The sequence below is a fragment of the Mixophyes fleayi genome, chromosome 4 (assembly GCF_038048845.1).
Source record: "Mixophyes fleayi isolate aMixFle1 chromosome 4, aMixFle1.hap1, whole genome shotgun sequence".
Taxonomy (NCBI): Eukaryota; Metazoa; Chordata; class Amphibia; order Anura; family Limnodynastidae; genus Mixophyes; species Mixophyes fleayi.
Genome location: NC_134405.1, coordinates 161414793 through 161420792, shown reverse-complemented (window position 1 = coordinate 161420792; position 6000 = coordinate 161414793). Strand labels below are relative to the sequence as shown.

General features: G+C 42.3%; 1 long non-coding RNA gene across 1 annotated transcript in view; it reads right to left on the bottom strand.

Moving 5' to 3' along the window:
* Window positions 1-391: 391 nt before the first annotated feature.
* Window positions 392-6000, bottom strand: part of LOC142152260 (uncharacterized) — a 31752-nt gene continuing 26143 nt past the window's right edge. The window contains exon 3 of the long non-coding RNA XR_012691311.1: window positions 392-2319. This is a non-coding gene — a long non-coding RNA (uncharacterized LOC142152260). The remainder of the gene's footprint in view (window positions 2320-6000) is intronic.

Sequence of the window (6000 nt, the reverse complement as noted above, 5' to 3'; positions counted from 1 at the left end):
CAGGCCATCCTCCAAAAGTCTTGGCCTCACTGTGCGTGCAGATGCACTCACAGCTGCCTGCTGCCATTCCTGAGCAAGCTCTGCACTGGTAGTGCCCCGATCAGGCAGCTGAATCATCTTTAGGAGATGGTCCAGGCGCTTGCTGGACATTCTTGGACACCCTGAAGCCTTCTTCATAACTATTGAACCTCTCTCCTTGAAGTTCTTGATGATCCGATAAATGGTTGATTTAGGTGTAATCTTACTAACAGCAAAATCCTTGCCTGTGAAGCCATTTTTGTACAAAGCAATAATGACTGCACGTTTCTTGTAGGTAACCATGGTTAACAGAGGAAGAACAATGATTTCAAGCACCACCCTCCTTTTTTTTTTTTTTTCAATAATGGTTTTTATTAAAGCTTTTAATTACAGGGTATACACACACAAAAAAGAAAATATTACACACTTTAAAAAACAAAGGGGATGCAGGCGGAGGGAAGGAAAAAGGGGAAGGAAAAAAGGAGGCAGTACATATCAGTACACATCAATAGCAACAACAAGCATAAATCCCAACATCTTAACAGATTACAAATTGTTCAGTATGCAGCTTGGGGGGCTATTTCCAGATATTACTGTAACGGGTTGCAGGGGGATCCCAAGGAGACTGACTGAACTGATGTTTTGGAGACATATCGATTCTAGTCAAACCATTTAATGTGGGGAGAGGAGGCAGAAGAGGTGTACGGTACTCCCAAAGTTTCCATGTCACAGCTCAACTGAACCTTAGAGATTATTTTAGCTATTGGAGGTAGCGTAGTTGATTTCCACGCTTGGGCTATCACCGCACGGGTAGCTATAAAAATGTGACCTATGACATACCGATCTCCTGGTAGCACTTCTGGTGGGAAAAAGTGTAAAAGTGCTACTTCCGGAGTTTTAGGGATCGGAGTTCGAATGACCTTAGATACTAGTACATATACCTCTGTCCAGAGAACACGGGCGACGGGACAACTCCAGAAAACATGGAAGATGTCCCCTACTTCCCCACATTCGCACCAACAGGCCCTAGTCTGGGCCGACCACATCTTATGCATTCTGTCAGGGGTCATATAGAGTCTGTGAAGCAGCTTATAGAGCATCTCCGTGTGATTCAAGCACCTCGACATCCGGTGGGCATTCTGGTAGATACAGTCCCATTGTTCCGGTTCAAATTCCCGGCCAAGATCTCTCTCCCAGGCTAATTGGGAGGAAGCTTTTACCGACTGCTGGCTTGTATTGAGGTGCGTGCACCACCCTCCTTTTAAAGCTTCCAGTCTGTTATTCTAACTCAATCAGCATGACAGAGTGATCTCCAGCCCTGTCCTCATTAACACTCTCACCTGTGTTAACAAGAGAATTACTGACCTGATGTTAGCTGGACATTTTGTGGCAGGGCTGAAATGCAGTGGAAATGTTGTTTTTGGGATAAAGTTCATTGTCATGGCAATGACAATGAATTGAAATTCAACTTGCCATCATAAAAACTGAGGCAGCAGACTTTGTGAAAAATAATATTTGTGTCATTCTCAAAACTTTTGGCCGTTACTGTACACATTCATAACATCCACATAAATGTATTTTAGGGAGAAAATTTTGGAAAAAAAAAGAACATTTTTATTTAATGTTTTGTCAGTAATGACTAAATTATTAACAGGTAATATTAGTAGTCTTCTTTTTTTCGGTGGGCTCTTTTGTGATTTTATATTCCACATATGTATTAGACATATCGTGCATTGTCTGTTATAGTAGAGACCACCTAGCCCCGTATTCAACAACAACAGACGTATTTTCAGATCCACTAATTGTTCAATACGGACATACGTTTACGTTCACTTTGCGTGCACTAATGAATCAGGCCCCACAAGTCACTACTTGTGACAATCATCAGGAGTTCCATTCTCTCCCCTCCCCACAGTTTACTGTCATTCTTGGAATGCCATGGCTGGATTTCCATAACCTCAATTGTGGAACCAGAGTAATAGCTTTCGCCTTCAAGCACTGTATCCGAAAGTGTATGCTTCCCCAAATCCTGCCATTTTCTCTTTCTGCTGTTATCACATCTGCTTCACTGGAGCGTTCAGCAGCCTACCATGATTTGTTAGATGTTTTTAATAGACATCATTCAGAACAATTACCACCTCACAGACCATACGAACCATTGGACTTTTGCTTGGGACCATTTGGCCGGATTTATTTTTTATCAGAACGGGAACTAAAGTTCTTGAGAGAGTATCTGGATTATAGCCTTAAGTGGATGCTGATACTTCATTCTGCTGCCACTCCAGGGGCCCCTATCTTTTTCTGTTGGGAAAAAGACTGATCTTTACATCCCTGCATTGATTACCATCATTTGGTGTGCCTATAATCTAATCTGAGTCAGATCAAGTTATGAATGGAACACAGCATTTCATACATATATGTCAATTATGAATATTGTGGTATGCCCTTTGGCCTTTGTAGAGCCGCCACAATTTTTCAAAACTTCACTTCCCTGTACCAGTTTGTGGTATACTTTGATGACATTCTGGTGTATTCCCAGTCTCTTTCAGAACACTGAAAACATTTTAGAGTTTTCTTAGAATACCTCTGCCAACTTAATATTTTTCCTATTTTAGAAAAAGTAATTTGGAGTTCCTGGACCATGTTGGTTTCCCTACAACATTTACAAATGGACCCATTCCACTGAAACTGCCCTCACAAAAATGATCAATGATCTACTTACAGCAAAGTCTAAGGGTCACTTCTCCAAACTCATCCTTCTGGACCTCTCTGCTGCATTCCACACTGTTAATTACATTTTTCTCCTTCACACCCTTAACTCCAATGGATTTGTGACATTTTTTCCTGGTTTACTTCCTACCTATCAAAATGCTTCTACAGCACCTCCCCTCAACTCCCACTATGTGTTTGGGTGCCACAAGGGTCTGTCCTCAGCCCTCTGTTTTTCTCATTGTACACCTCTAGTCTTGGTAAAATACTTTGTCCTCCTGTACCACCTCTACACTGATGACACACAAATCTAGTTCTCCTTTCCTGATCTCTCAATTTCTGAACTATCTCCAACCAACTCTCTGCAATCTGCACATGATTGTCCCAATACTACCTAAAGCTGAACATATCCAAAACATAGCTTCTCAACAGTTACCAACTCACCTCAAATCTCCCTCACCATTATAACAACACAATTTCCTCAGTCTCCCAAGTTCGCTGACTTTGTGTCACAGTTGACTCTGCCCTTTATTTCTTTCCTCACACCCTGTCACTCTCCCAGTCCTGTATCCTCTACTTTTAAAATATTGCCAGAATATGCCCTTTTCTTACCAAGACGCAACCAAAACTCTTATCCATTGTCTCATCATAAGTATGAAACAATTTAATACTTGATTTAAATTTGATTCAGTACATGAATCTAGTTTGGTCAATAAAAGTTATGTTATCTTCTAAGTGCTTCCAAAAACAATTTTTAAATTGTCAAAAGCAGTGGTACTCGTTAATCCAAAGAGTCTGTTACCGATAGGGGTGTGCACCGGCCACTTTTAGTGTTTTGGGTTTTGGGTTTTGGGTTCTGATTAGCTTGAGGTTTTGGGTTCGGATTTGTTTTGCCAAAACACCTGACGAAAGGTTTTGGTTCTGATTTAGGGTTTTGGGTTCTGATTTATTTTTAAAAAAGCATAAAAAGTGCTAAAATCCAGCCTTTTGGTTTTTTTTCACTCCTACACTATTATTAACCTCAATAACATTCAATAACAATCATTTCCACTAATTTCCAGTCTATTCAGAACACCTCACACCTCACAATATTGTTTTTAGTCCAAAACATTGCACCAAGGTAGCTGAATGTCTAAGCTAAGCGACACAAGTGGGCTGCACAAACATGTGGCCCATCGTAGGTGGCTGTGTAGGCTTGAATGGCTTTTTTCTTTTCCTCCATCCTCTGCAGCATATAGAGGGTGGAGTTCTAGCGTGTCACTACCTCTTGTTTTCGTTGATGACAGGGCATTTTCATTATTTTTTTATTTGGCAGCAACAGTGAACGTAATTTAATTACTTTAATATTTGATACGAAGCTTTCTGGACTGCTTAGTGGAGTGGCCCCGGTACCCAATTTGGTACCGGGGCCATAATACCTCCTCCAACTGGTCTGAATACCGCTGCACAGATGGCTGCTCCTACATCCTCTGCAGCATATAGAGGGTGTAGTTCTAGCGCGTCACTACCTCTTGTTTTCGATGATGACAGGGCATTTTCATTATTTTTGGATTTGGCAGCAACAGTGAACGTAGTTTAATATCTGATACGCAGCTATCTGGACTGCGTAGTGGAGTGGCCCCGGTACCCAATTTGGTACCGGGGCCAAAATACCTCCTTCAACTAGTCTAAATTCCACTGCACAGATGGCGGACACCGGATGCACGTCTAACACCAACATAGCAGTTACAGACGCAGTTATCCGTTTTGCAATAGGGTGACTACTGTCGTACTTTGTGCTCATGGCAAACGACTGTTGGACGGTCAACTGTTTGGTGAAAGACGTAGCGTTTTTACGACTTCCCCTCTGGGAAGATGACCGACTACCAGCAGCAATAGCAGCAGCGGCAGTAGTAGGCGTACCGCTGAAGGATTCCTCGGATGAATCCCGGATTGAAGAGTACGCAGTCTGGCTGGTGACATGGCCTGCAGGACTAAATATGATGGAGATCGTGAAGGAAGGTGACGAGGAGGGTGTTGGTGGTGTGTATCCAACAGGACCAAGGGATTTAGGTGTCCCTAGACTGATGACGGTCCTAGCCCCAGTTCCTGAACTAATCACTGAACTATGAAGGTTATTCAGGTGACGTATAAGGGAGGATGTCCCTAGGTGGCCAAGATCCTTACCCCTGCTTATTTGAGCTTTACATAAGCTACATATGGCCATACATTTGTTGTCCGGATTGGGATGAAAATAACTCCAGACCAAAGAGGTGCATTTCTTGGTCTTCTGACCAGGCATGACGATGGGCTTTTTCATCCCATGGACATCAACTTTTTCCCCCCCTGGTGCCTCATTTAAAATAACCACATCAGCATCCTCTTCGTCAAGTTCCTCCTCAGCGCCAGCTACATCAATAGCCTCCTCCCGGTGTACAACATTGACACCTTGATTATCCAAATCTGGATCTACACTGTGGGTGATACTTCCAGCATATGCAGAGGGTGTGCTGCAAATGGTAGATGGAGTCAACTCTTCCCGTACAGTGATGGGAAGGTCAGGCTTCGCAACCACCAACTCCCTTGGACTCGCCTTGGGGATTTGGGATGTCATCTGTTTAGAAGGCAGAGTTGTTTGCTGTGTTGTTGCTGACAGCATAACTCTTTTAAAAAATTTTGAGGGGGGGGGGGAGAAGGGCTTAGATCCTTGGGTGAAGCTGAACCACTAGTCCTGAACACGGGCCAGGGCCTAAGCCATTCCTTGCCACTCCGTGTCGTAAATGGCATATTGGCAAGTTTACGTTTCTCCTCAGATGTTTTCACTTTTCTTTTTTTGCTAATTTTAGTGAACTTTGTGTTTTTGGATTTTACATGCCCTCTACTAAGAGATTTGGCAATGCCCTTGCCAGACGACGTTGATGGCATTTCATTGTCTATGTCATGACTAGTGGCAGCAGCTTCAGCATTAGGAGGAAGTGGGTCTTGATCTTTCCCTACTTTATCCTCCAAATTTTTGTACTCCATTATATGCAGCACAAGAGAACGTACCCCTAAACCACACACACTTTGGGACTGCTGAAACAGTGAACATAGTAATATTGATTGCAGTTCCTATTTTTTGGGACTGCAGAAACAGTGAACGTAGTAATATAGATTGCAGTTCCTATTTTTTTGGACTGCAGAAACAGTGAACGTAGTAATCTAGATTGCAGTACCTATTTTTTGGGACTGCAATAATATATTGCCCTATAATATTTTTTATAATTTTTTAATTATTTTTTTATTTTATTTTTT